This window comes from Triticum dicoccoides, chromosome 7A, assembly GCF_002162155.2.
Source record: "Triticum dicoccoides isolate Atlit2015 ecotype Zavitan chromosome 7A, WEW_v2.0, whole genome shotgun sequence".
NCBI lineage: Eukaryota > Viridiplantae > Streptophyta > Magnoliopsida > Poales > Poaceae > Triticum > Triticum dicoccoides.
The window spans coordinates 469,673,591-469,687,745 of record NC_041392.1 but is presented as its reverse complement, the minus strand read 5'-3'; positions in this window follow the sequence as shown (position 1 = coordinate 469,687,745).

The window sequence follows — 14,155 nt, the reverse complement described above, 5'->3', positions numbered from 1 at the left end:
GATTACTATCTTAATATAATCACCCTGGTTGCCATGGCCCTGAAACCCGGAACTTGAACCGCCGCTGCCATGACCCGGACCATGAGAACCGGGCCCTGGTCTGCCATTCGGGCCATGGTGGCGCTGGATGGACTCCCTAAAGCTTCTCATTATGCTGCAATCTTTCCACGAATGAGTAGCCGGCTTCTGATCCGTTCTGTGTTTCAGACACGGCTGATTTAACATTGCCTCAAGGTCGAATCCTGTCCTTGGAGCCGGATGTCCCTTTCGACGCTGGTTATAATTGCGCGCACCGGTGTTAGCCACAAAGTCATCAGCTTTGCGCTTACCGTTGCCGCCCTGATTGGTAGAATTGTACTGCTGTCCCTTCATGCCGCTACTCTTCTTTCCCTTTCCCGATCTTTCATCCTCAGAGTCGGGGTCCTTGGTACCATTAGAGTCGGCATACTTTACAAGAGCCGCCATTAGCTCCCCATGTCATTGCAATGATGCTTGAGCCGCCCAAGCTTCTGCTTGAGTGGAATGAACCGGCAATTTTTCTCCAACATCAGAATCGCCGAACCGACATTGATATTATCTGAAGAATGTATGATGGTCGAGACCCGGCGCACCCAGCTGGTTGTTGACTCGCCCTCGGCCTGAACACAAGAAACCAAATCCACGATCGACATAGGCTGCTTACACGTGTCTTTGAAATTCTGGATAAACCGGGCCTTCAGCTCCGCCCATGACCCGATGGAGTTAGACGGCAACCGCTTCAACCAGGTGTGAGCCGTCCCCTCTAACATCATAGTGAAGTACTTTGCATATGCAACCTCACTAACATCCAACATCTCTGTGGCCATCTCATAACTCTGCACCCACGCCTCAGGGGGTTTATTTGCTGTGTAATTAGGCACCTTACGAGGGCCCTTGAAGTCCTTGGGCAAACGCTCGTTTCGTAGAGCCGATGTTAGAGACGGCACACCGAAATCCTTAGAAGTTACACCTGCCTCAATTGAAGCTATTGGGTAAACCGGCGTGTGCCGATGAGCCGCCAGCTCGGCCTCCCGACATGCTCTATCCTGGTCCACCAAATCCTGTGCATTGGCACCATTGCACGCCGGGTCATGCCCATGAGGCTGGTTACGACGCTGCTCCATACTCGAGACTGCGGGTGAGTCAGTGTGCCTACTGTAGCTCCAACTTGGACGGGGGGTTGAATGGATCCGATCACGGCTATAAGAGTAAGCATGTTGCTAGACTAAAGCTTTTTGAAGGAGCTCTCTATCCCTTCGGGTTTCAACCGCCACCGGAGTCTCACCATCAACTGGTAAAGCCGCCAATCGCGTCGCCGCAGCAATCATGTTGTCCAAAGGGGTGGAGTAGTGACCTGGCAGTGTTACCACATGTTGAGGCGGGGGTTGTTCGTATACGGAGAACTTGTCATGCACGGCTGACTCGGCACCCCACCGCCTGGCGCTTCCATCATCCGATTTACCACCGGCGGGTTACTGGCCCCAACTCCAGGGGTGTTGAAGAGGTCCCTTGATTCATAAACTGAGGGCAAACGACTCTGGTATTTTATCCTCAAAACTTTGTTCGATGCGTTCTGATCCATCGTGAGCCGGTATGAATATGCTTGAATCCGCTGTGCTTGGGCACTTAAAACGGCCCGCTCTTCAGCCATCCTGGCGTTTTCTGCTGCTAATTCCGCCTTGGCCTGAGTTGTCTCATCACGCAACTTAGCTATCTCTGCCTTATGCTGCTCCTGGTTGTCTGGGGTCACCTCGACCTCCATCAAAGTTTCTAGGGCATCCAACAGATCTGTTAAGACTTGAGCTGGCGGGCGTGCTGAACCGCCAGCCCCGACCGCCGTTACCGTTGCTGCACCAGAAGTCACAGACGCGGCGGCTGTCGAACCAAGAGCCGGCTGGGTGCCAGCCATGAAGATCGCCACCCTGTTTGGCGGCTCACGGGGATCTGGAATATTGTCGCCATCGAAACAGCCCCCAAGTCGCCCGTCTTGTAGCTGATACATTGAGTTGGTCTCGCCTGTGGACGACTCATCATCAGAGCAGATGGCCGTCTCACCGCCGGAGACAGAGCCTTCCAACTTAGCCCCATGGGTAAACCCAACGAAGACATGTCTTATGGCGGGTTGATCTCGGGCGAGTCGTGCACGCTGAGTCGTCTCGATGATGTCGGTGTAGATGTCTGGCTCAGGGCTTGTCTCGCCGATCTTGCCGATGAAGACGTGGATTCCGCCGAAGGGGATCCGGTACCCGTACTCAATTGAGCCGGCCTCGGGGCCCCAGCCTGCATCGTCGATGTAGAGCTTGCCTCGATGACTCTTGGTCATCCGGCCCACAACATATCCCTTAAGCCCTTCAAAGCTGCCCTTTAAGAACTCAAAACCACTGTGTGCGGGCCCCATGGTGGGCGCCAACTGTCGCGGAAGTGTCACGGCAGATGTCCTTATAGAAGGACTTAGTTGTGGAGCCATTGCGACGAGGTTAGCTTAAAGGGGTTAAAACGGGACAAAGGACACGGGGAGTTTATACTGGTTCGTCCCCTTGAAGTGAAGGTAAAGGCCTACTCCAGTTTGAGGTGGTATTGCTAGGGTTTCGATTACCAGGGAGCAAACACGCTTTGCCTGGCTTTCGACTTGTTGTTTCTTGCCCTAAGCTGCTGTCGGGTCGTCCCCTTATATACATGGGTTGACTCCATGCGGCCTACAGAGTCCCGGCCGGCTCATACAACGTGTCCGGCTCGGTGACTTTATCTTACATGCCTTATATTACAAGTCTACACATACATGGCGGTTTATACTTCATGGGCCTTAAGCCGCCTTCAGGTCTAGGCCTTTTACTAAGCCTGTCTATGAACCGCCATCGTTAATATCCTCTTGGGCACTATTGAGATGAACTTCCATAGGGATTACCCGGCCCCTCCTGGGCGGGTCATATCTGATAGTCATATCCCCAGCAGCCCGGATGATCGGCGATCAACGGGGGGCTATGTTGTCTTCTTTGGATGCAATTTGATTGCCTGGAGTGCGCGCAAGCAGGCCATAATATCTCAGAGTAGCACTGAAGCAGAGTACAAGGCGGTTGCCAATGCCACAGCTGAGCTCATTTGGGCACAGTCTCTGTTGAGGGAGTTGGGAGTCTCTCAAGAGCAGCCATCGGTTCTTTAGTGTGATAATATTGGTGCGATGTATCTTTCATCTAATCCATCTTTTCATACTCGTACCAAGCACATCGAAGTTGACTATCACTTTGTGAGGGAACGTGTTGCAGAGAAGCTTCTTCATATCAAGTTCATCTCCTACAAAGATCAACTTGCTGACATCTTCACAAAGCCGCTTCCCCAACCTCAGTTTGAAGGTTGTAGGCACAATTTTAACTTGCTATGTACTTCAGGCCACAGTTAAGATTGAGGGAGGGTGTTAGACAAGATGTATAAGTAGCTTTTGTATATGTCATGTATTTGTATTTGTACACGTTGTGTACCTCTATGTATAAGAGATAGCCGCACCCGTATTGGGTGTCGAGCAGTTTCCCACAATTCTAAAATCCTAACAGATACATTATAAATATGTTGATGCAACAATATTTTAAATATGAATGACAATCCAAACATAATGAAGTTTTGATATAAATAGTTTAAATTTAAATTGATTTTATGCAGACAATGCCCTAATTGTTTGTACCGCCAAAAAATGCTCCACTAGGTCATTCTGATGTTGTTTATGAGTTACTCAATTGCCGATCTAATGATGAATTTGGAGAAATTGCTCAAACGTCATTGCATTCTGCTCTAGAAACTGGATAGGATCACCCATATTTGCGTGATCACATAAGTTATCATGATATCCCACAATATTAGTAGATCTTATTATTTAGCAGGTTCACACAAAAAAATGCAAAAATGGTCTTGGGGCACTCTAAATGCTCGTTTCACATCCTTTCTAGCACTTTCCTCTCTTGCAGCTAAGTGAGCTTTTTTGTTACCTATCAAATCAGAAGATGACCTTGACAAAGGTCACCCACAAAGGCTAAATATTATCTGCAACACGTTCATGTCATTATGAGAATCTGGCATGCCAAAGAATAAGTGTCAAATCTAGAGTTCTTTTGAAGCAATTATTTCAAGAATGATCATGGGTTTTTTATGATGGCCTTTGTATTGCCCTTGTTTAGCATACTAGCGGTTACCCGTGCGGCGGTACGCCGCGCTTAGTCGGTTTTTTTGTAGCTTTTTGTATATTGTGTGAATCTCTACATCTTTCTACTACTAATAAAGGGGGGTCTGCGGTTGTGATGGTACATTTGTACGTTGTCGTTGGTATCATTCGCTTCCTCCCCCGTAGTCCTCCATCGATCGAGCGAAGGATCTCCTCACCTATTTTTTCCAAACAAACTGCACCTCCCGTCTGTTTGTTTTAATACAAATTTCACTCCCATGGTATGGCAACCGATCCCTCCCCATCCTACTCTTTCCGTGCAAAAGCATAAAATAATCAAAACTTGCCTTGCCTTGACCGACACATTCCCAGCAGATTTCACAAATCAATCTTCGTCCAATCCACCGCAGCTCCCGCTGACCCCCTTTCCTCGTCCCTGCCGCCCCGCCTTTCAATTAGCCCTCTTCCATTGCAACTGTCGAGCCGGTACCACGCAAGAAGTCCTACGAGGAAGTCGTGGTGCTGGTGGCATCCAGTGCGCTCGCCGGGGCTAAGGGTAGACTAAGTTTCGGTGCTTTCTCCAGTGGAGATGACGAGATGTGGCTGCATGAGCCGAACCTGCAGACGAAGATGTCGGTGTGGATGTAGAGGCAGATGCACCAGGAAGCGTGTGTGGCACAGGCACGGGCTCAACTTGCGGGCATGGATTTGGCAAAGAGTCCATCTCGGTGGCTGCTCGTGACCTGGGAGACGCGCTCGCACGCGAGCCCGGTGACCATCATATGTACATTCTGGACGCACCATGTGGTGTATGCCACATTGCCGTGTGGGTTGGGCCTGCATGGCGTGCCAATCTGTAGCACATCCTCCGTCGCCTCATCACTGGCTGCTCAAGGTCGGCATCACACGATCACCAAGGCCTATTACAACATCTTCATGCCCAACTCTCACTCTGCCGTCGCCCATTCAATGCACTCGCCGAGGCTAGGGGTGGATGGTTCTTTAATGCTGGCACAGCTGACGGCAAGAAGCAGAGGGAGGGAGGCTATCGTGTAGAAGAAGACGTCGGTGCCTCGACAAGGGAAATGCGATTTCTTAGACCTAGCCGGAAGGAGGCCGATGGCTTCCCATTGTAGTAACGCGATACTGAAGCGACAACTCACCAGGTTCTATTCTTTTTTTTGAAGATCACACCAGGTTCTATTTGTACACCATTTTTCTACTACCAGTAATTACTCGAGTATGCGAACAAAATCTGGTGTGAACAAAATCTGAACTGTAAGTTGCGATATTTGAGATGTCTATAAGTGTACAAATAGAAAGATGCCAATTCAATTGATCGTCAGATTTAGAATAGTACGTGTTCAATAGCTTCTATCTCAATTTATTTTTTATGTTGTTTGTGTTTGAATTAATTAGCACTTTGACCATCATGTTTGTTCAGCCTGCAAGGTGATTAGCACTCAGCAAACTACTGGAAAGATGTTGGTACCTCGTTTTTTCAAGCTCTGAAGACGTGCGCATTCAAGAATAGGTATGGCTACATGCTTACTATATCTGTCAGCTTCATAAAGCATTTTGGAGGGGTGCATCTTGTTGGAGAGGTCTGGTATGCATATTTAATCAAAGAAAACATAAGTTTTTGATAATAAAGAATGATGAAAATTTGGACTTTGGACTGTATCAGGAACAATTTTCATGATAAATTATAGGAACTTCGTATCCATCTTCATGCCGACTTACATTTAATATTAGGATATGTCCCCTCATGTGCCAGTTTTGAGATTTTGTTAGAAGTTCATGATCTGTTCTTAGTTCCAGCATGTTTTTTCACCTTTCTGTAGAGATTTGAGTATAACTTAAATTTCTAGATGCATATAAGCTTGTGAGTTAACCCAAGCTCACTTGATGGTTCTAAGTAAATTCTGCAAAAATATGATAGTGTCAGCAAGATAAATGGAGGTTCAATGGTAGAGTGGATATGTCAAGCTGAAAACAAGAGATCTACTGTTCGATATTGAATTTAATTCCTTTCTTGCAAAAGCACTAGAGATGTGTGAGGAGACTATTCAATATTGAATTTAATTCCTTTCTTGTACCCATGGTCGATCTACTGTTCCATACTGCAAATATTTTTTCTATTTTAATCATGATATCATGACCATGTGAACTAGGTATGGAAGGTTATTTTCTCTTACTACTCTTCTATCAAATAGTGAAGTTACATCGATTGTTATTGTGAATATGTTGTTGGAGTCAATCTTTGGCAGATATAAATCAGCATTCGGTCAGCTACAGAGGAATATGTTGTCGGAGAAGGTGCAGCGTTGCGGTGAGCAGCAGGTTATGTCGTCGTGGTGGTTACCCTCAGGCCTCGACTATGATGGTGTGCACTCCTTGGCCCTGGGAATTGGCTTGGGATGCCATGGAGTGGAGAGGAGGGGGTGGGCGACATCGTGGAGAGGAAGGGATGTGGCGATGAGAGCAAGGTGCGAGCTAAATGATGTGGCATCGAGGGGAGTCGACAATGAGAAGCCGTGGTGGGCAGGGCAGGCCGGGGGTATGAGATCTAAGCGAGACCGTTGCGTCGTGCGAGGAGTGAGAGGGTGAATTGCTTTTTTAAGATAAGAAGAGGAGGGGTTGTCTGCTTTTAAGGAAAAACTGGTTGTTTGCTATGATAGAAATGTTATATAATTTTTTATATAGTGAAAAATATCACAAACCCTATCAAGTCATTCCTGAAAAATAATTACCAACAAATGATTTACAGGTGAGCCTACATGTTATTAAAATGGGAAAACTTTGTTTTTACCACTCTAGCTTTTGCCTACTTTACTTATACTACTCTAGAATTTGGCATATCACTTTCGCCACTCTTAACTTTTGACAATTATCACAATTATTGTTACATGGCAAAAGCAAAAAAATTAGAGTGACAATTGTGATACATTGTCAAAATCTAAGAGTGGAAAAAGTGAAATAAAAATTTATTGCTTTTGCCATACATCGTCGTCTATGCGACTCAGTCCACTAAAAAGCACAATGTCATTCATTTTGATTAAAAACGGTCACCTACTTGCATCTAATTGTTGACCAATGAATATATATTGTATATGAGATCTGTTTAATATATGTTTACATGTTCACCTTTGTATATCTGATACCTTGAAAATGTTGATTGACAAAGTCACTGATATAAGTATGATGGACCAGACTAAAACTCATCAAATTTTACAGATTTAGAAGAGATGCACACAAATAATTGTTCTTCTCTGTAGAGATATTGCATATGATAATTCAAAAGATGCATTTCTATATATTTTATTTTTGTAGATTATATGAGAAATATGAAGATGAATTATGGCGATGCTTAAAAAGAAATCCAACGACAAGGGTCCCAAGGCGATGTCGTTGGAAGAAGCCAAAATTTTAAAAGGTCCGTAACAACGCACGAGCATTCTACTAGTGTTCATTTTGTTGCTGAGGAAGCCATGTAGCAGAGGGCACTCCTTGCCACCCTGGCAGGGCCCCGCTCGGGTGTTTCGTCTGTCGAAGCTACCACCGTCCTCACCACCAAATTCGACCTTGCCAGCAACAAGTTCACCACCCATCCCCACATCCCGAAAGATTTTTTGATCCGATTCTCTTGCCTTGAGTTGTGCGTCATGTCGCCCGGGACGACATACGCTCCAGCGCTTTAGCCTACTCCTCCACCCCTGGATCCACCCGGCGGGAGCCGAGCCCATCGACCTTCGCTTTCGTGTGGACTTGGAGATCACCGGTATCCCCGACCATGCATGGTTTCGGTCCTCAACGGAGACCGTGCTCGCACCCTACTGTGAAAATCGAGTGCTTCGGGCATGAGACCCACTCTGAAGAGGACATGTCAGCGTTCTAACTTTTTGTCTGGACGGCCAATCCCGACATCATCCCCCGCACCACCGACCTGCTCCTCCCGGTGCCAGATGCCGTCGACGAGGATGTCGATCCGAATCGTGCTAACTGCTTCGCCTGGCACATGTTGGCCACCCCGTCAACATCTTCGTCACCCATTCCGCTGATTTCAGGTTGCCCTCTCCTGCCCCACCATGGTCGCTGGCTTGCTCCGACAGGGTTGCGCCTGATGACGGCTCCCCCTGCCGGACGCCTGGCCCTGGGCCACAACTCCCCGCTTAACTCCAGGAATGGCGCGGCTGCTTCACGTCATGCGCGCTCCCTGCTATTCCAATCGCGGGCATCGCCGCAGCGGGCCGCCGCCTTGTCGGGATTGGTACTGTATCCTTGAGTCCCACCCATCAGTCGTGTCGCTTGCGCGCAGTCGCATGCCGCTGACGTTACAGATAACTGGACCGCAGGCTTTGGACAAATACTGTGACCCACCTGCCCGGGCCCTGACCCAATCTGTGGGCCAGCTAGAGACTGAGGCACGTGCTGGCTCGCCGACAGGCAAACCCCCGCCCCTGCGCATGCTTCTTTGCAACTCTTCGCTGACCGGGCTGCCTCCATGTCATTGGATCTCATCTATTTATGAGGATGTACTTCCCGTATAAGAAAACAACTAAAAATTCCATCAAAAACATCAAAAAGCCTAACCTAACTCGGAGGAATCTTTGAAAAAAATCAGATCAACTGGGTGCCTCCATGTGGTTTCGCTCGGTCTCACCGAGTGGACGTGACCAACTTTCTGTAATCTTCTGTATTTAACTCGGAATTTCCAAGTGGTTTCACTTGGAATTACCGATTTTTTTGACATCAACTCGGTCTTGCTCGGTCCGACGTGACTATAGTTCCTGTCCTTAACCTTGTTTTGGCTTCATAGGTTGCATACGACCTTGGATTAAGACATTTTTCAAAACCAACCATTTCGACGAGACGGACAACTTTGATGTTGAACACTTTTCCATCAAAGGCCACCTTAATTATGTTTCAGGCCATTTCTTAATCTGATGTTAACAAGGGCATCTCTGAAATTGTTATAACTTTTGCATCCAGCTCCATTTTGGATCATCTTCATAATCTTATTGAAGAGAGCCATTCAAAGGTGACTTCAAGTCATAAGTTTGAATTAATCTTGACATAGCTTAAGCTACTTTTATGATTGTGTCACTTTTGAGCGTCAATAGTTTGCATCAGGGAGTACAAGTTGTATAGCACGAGGATTACTTGCTAACGTGTGCACGAGTATATGTTTGCATCATGGGATACATATTAGACTGCACGGTGAGTACACTACTCGTGGGGATTACAGGTATGTTACCTTGGGGAGTACAAGTATGTTATTTTGTGAAGTATGAGTTTATTGTAGTTGGGAGTACAAGTTCTGTCCAGTAAAACTTTGTAGAAAAGTATTGGATCTAGTTTTGAAAGCGTAGAATGCAACGGTGAAAATAATTCATAATTTGAATGCTCGATTTAAGAAGTACTCTCTCTGTAAAGAAATATAAGAGCATATAGATCACTACAGTTCTTTATGGAGGGAGTATTTCATTTTAAAGATCAGATAAAAACACGTCCACGCAACCCTCCTATCCCCTCCCATGGGAAAAACCGACCAAAGTTTTTTTTTTGAAACAGAGGCAAAAGACTTGCCTCATTCATTAATAAAGGAGGAGAGTTTTAGAGTACAAATTAGTGGCTCCACAACATAGCCCGTCCGTCAATAAAAGGGAAAATAACAACTACTCTTGCGCCATGATAATGCTCAGGTGCCTAGCTCCTGTCGTGACCCAAAGTTTGGCTTCATCTTGGATTAGTTTTAGAATGTAGAAGGGGGGCGTTGATTTCTTCCTAAAAACTCTAGCGTTCCTCTCATTCCAGATGACCCAACCGACAAGCATAGTAAGGGAAGCCATGGCCTTCCGGTTCGCCGTATTGGGCTTCGACATGTTTGTCCACCAATGTTTGATGCTGCGCTCCGCCTGCCATTGATGGATCTCGAGAGCCCCTAGGCCAAGCCACTCCTTTACCAATCTCCATACGCGCAAGGTGAATCTGCATCGAAAGAAGAGGTGCGCGGACGTCTCGTTTGCCCTTCTGCAGAGGGTGCATAGGCCGCAATTCTCCCTACCTCGCTTCTCCAATCTATCCGCCGTCCATATCCTGTTTTGACTCGCTAGCCAAGAGAAGAACTTGACCTTGGGAGGTGCCCAAACCTTCCAAATAGTCTTGTTCATGGTTGTCGTCGTGGAGCCCAAGAACTGGATCCTATAAGCAGAGGCCGCCGAATACTCACCGTTGGCCTCAAATTTCCAGGATATGTCGTCATCAATGTCCGGTGAAAGCTGGAATTGCTCCAAGCGGACCCAAAGGTCCACAAACTCCACAATGTGGTTGATCGTTAGGTTGATGGAAGGATCGATCTTGTGCACCCAAGCATTGTCTCCCAGAGCATCCCTCACCACCCACTTCCTTCACTTGGAGGCTGTGAAGATGAGGGGGCGATATCCTTAGGTTTTTCCCTCTCAACCATGGTGCCTCCCAGAAGGGCGTCTTCCCTCCATTTCCCACGGTAATGACGGTGGAGGCGTAGAAGAGGTCCATATCCACCTCAGAGCACGGGTTTCCTAATCCCACCCATAATCTAGTCGGGTCCTTCCACTCCACCCACGGCCATCTCAACCTTAGAGCTCTTGCAAATTTCCCCAATTGCAGCACTCCAAGCCCGCCGAGATGCGTAGGGCAGCAAACAGTCTCCCAGTTGACCTTGCATTTTGCACCTGAAGTTTGACTCTGAGCTGACCACAGGAAAGCACGCTCAATTCTATTGACATTGTGTAGCACGCCGGCGGGAATGCTCAGGGATGTGATGTGGTAGACGACTTGTGAAGTGAGGACCGATTTGACCAAGGCCGCCCAGCCTATTGTGGTGATGTTTCTCCCTTGCCATGGAGGAAGCCTCGCAGCCACCTTGTCCTCAAGGTGTTGGAAGTCCACCCTTTTCAGCTGCCAGATGGATAATGGGAGTCCCAGGTACTTCAATGGGAAAGAAGTTCGCGAGGCGGGCAGACTGTGGAGTATGTCGTCAAGGTTTAGGTTGCCACAGCGAATTGCGACAACAGAGCTCTTCTGAAAGTTGGTGGACAGACCGGTGACCCCTCCAAAGGCACTAAGGATGGCCGCAAGGTTGGCCACGTCTTCCCGTGAGGGGGAGATGAAGATCACTGCATCATCGGCATACAGGGAGGTACGAACAGTAGATCCACGCCCTCGGATTTTCTATAGCAGGTTGTGACTTGTGGCAATGTCGAGGAGCTGCTGCAAGGGGTCGATCGCGAGGACAAAGAGTAGGGGTGAAAGGGGGTCCCCTTGTCTGAGCCCTCGACCATGGCAGATGGCGGCCCCGGCAATACCATTGAGGAGGACGCGCGAAGAGGACGTGCATAAGAGGGCTGCCACCCAATCCCGAAAGCGGTCCGGAAATCCCAACCGACGGAGTAGGTCAAGGATGTACTCCCATCGTACCGAGTCAAAGGCCTTCCGGATATCCAACTTGAAGAGCAAGGATGGAGTTTTGTTTTTGTGTAGGCGTCGCGCGAGGTTTCTCACGTACATGAAGTTGTCGTGGATGCTTCGTTTCTTGATGAAAGCACTCTGCGCAGTGGAGACAAGGTTGTTCATGAAAGGGCAAAGGCGGGACGCCAACACCTTGGCGATGATTTTAGCAATAGCATGGATGAGGCTAATGGGGCGGAAATCCCCGATCTCCTCCGCCCCATCCTTCTTTGGTATGAGCACAATGTTGGCCGAGTTGAGCCAGTGAAGATTTGCCGTTCGGAGGCTACTGAACTGGTGAATGACTCTCATTACATCAACTTTGATAATGTGCCAACATTTCTTGAAGAAGCTTCCCGTGAATCCATCCGGTCCCGGGGCCTTGTCGCCCGGCATAAGATCAATGGCCGCTTTGACCTCGTCTTCAGTGATGTTGTCGTCAATGCCAGTGAGGTCAACCACCCTAAGGTTCAGGTTCTCCCAGTTTAGATCCATCGATCTGGGTTGTCCCCCTCCCAGACTGCTCGCGAAGTGGTCATGGATAATTTCCTCTTTTTCCTCATGGTCCGTGATCCATCCAGAATTCTTCTTGAGCCTGTGGATGTGATTCTTTCTTCGCCTTGAGTTGACCCTGAGGTGGAAAAATTTGGTATTGGCGTCTCCCTCCTTGATGTTAGCAATGCGAGCACATTGCTTTTTGCGCGCCCTCTCAACCGCTGCCAGGCTGACGACACGATGCTTGAGTCGAGCCCGAAGTTCCCTTTCTCCCACCGAAAGGACGCGCGTCTCTTGGGCAACGTCAAGACGAAGGATGACCAGGAGGGCCGCATGAAGATGCAACTTTGCCTTGGAGAAGAGTCTGTTACTCCATTTAGACAAATGACGCCCCGTTTGCTTGAGCTTATGGAAAAGCCGTTGGTATGGCTCCGTGTGGGCACACGGCTCCTCCCAAGCCTTGGACACGGTGTCAAAAAATCCTGGGATACAGGACCAGAAATTCTCAAATCTGAAGCATCTTGGTCGCTTCGGTCCCCTGTCATCAGCAAGGAGAAGGGGGCAATGGTCTGATAGCGAAGAAGAAATGGCGTGAAGCACATGAGAATCAAAATGCATGTCCTAGTCGGCATTGCAGAAAACCGAGTCTAGCTTGCACAGAGTAGGGTTTTGACGCTCGTTACTCCAAGTGAAGCGTCTATTCTGGAGGTGGATCTCTTTTAGTTCACAAGTGTCTAGTGTAGCACGGAAGCGGTTGAGGCGGCTGCGATTGATGTTCCTGTTATTTTTATCTCGTGCTCGGTAAATCTGGTTGAAGTCGCCCATGACAATCCATTTAGTGCCATTGATGGGTTTTTGAGCGATCAACTCACTGAAGAAATCATCCTTTCTGTTGGAGGCCATTGGACCATAGACACTAGTGATCTTGAAAGGGGTATCGGAATGAATGACGTTGACCGTTGCGGAAAGGCAGAACTCAATGATGTGGACATCGGATATGCGAACGACACTATTATCCCAGAGCATGAGGAGGCCCCCTCTGGATCCAGTGGCCAGACGCTGAGCAAAGCTACGGAGTCTATTACCACCAAGGTAGGAGGCGACGTACTGGTCGACGTTTTCCATCTTGGACTCCTAAAGGCAGACGATGTGGCATGAGGTGGAGGCGATCGTCTCGTGCACAGTCGCACGTCTGTCCGGGTCATTTAGCCCTCTGACATTCCAGCACAAAAAATTAACCTTTGGAGCTATCATCAGGAAACTGGTATTCTCATGGCACTGCTAAACAACACCCAGTTGGATTGCAGCAAATGAGCATGCCGGACCAGCTGATTATACAACAGCAACAACTTGCCGCAGGGAGCAGTCGAGGGCGCAACTTTAGCCGTATGGGACATCAGGTTAGGATGGTTGCTGGATGCTGTAGACGTTGGAAGAAATAAGGCTGACATAGTCTTCATTAAGCAATGGCAACGACGAACAACAACAGTGTTACAACAAGATACCAAGGGGCTACAATCTTCACGTGAACGGCGGGAACACATCCAACTAAAATTACTACTAGAGGACACAATAGGTTTTGCTAACATTGGAAACTAGTGGTAGCTCGACCTGCTGACTTTCGCGAGGCAGTCAGACCTCTCCTGTTGCATCACCAGCAACCGCCGCATGGTCCATGGCAACCTGACCGCCGCGGCTGATCAGAGCATCTTCAATCGCTGTGGCATCATCGTCATCGAGCTTGAACAACGAACAGAGCGCCGACAGAACCAAGGGCCACAACTCGTGCTGGAAGCGGCGACTCAGCTCCTCCAGAGCGTCCTTGGTGACATCCTTACCATCCTGCACTATGCCGAGGCTCCGGCATACCAGCTTCTCAGCCTCCCTCGTGACCGGAACAGCACCGTGGCGCTCCTTGGCATGAGTAGTGGTGCGACGCAGGGAGAACCCTGGGTTGGTGTCGATGGCCACACCAGCCAAAGTCTTCCTCCAGTTGGCCAG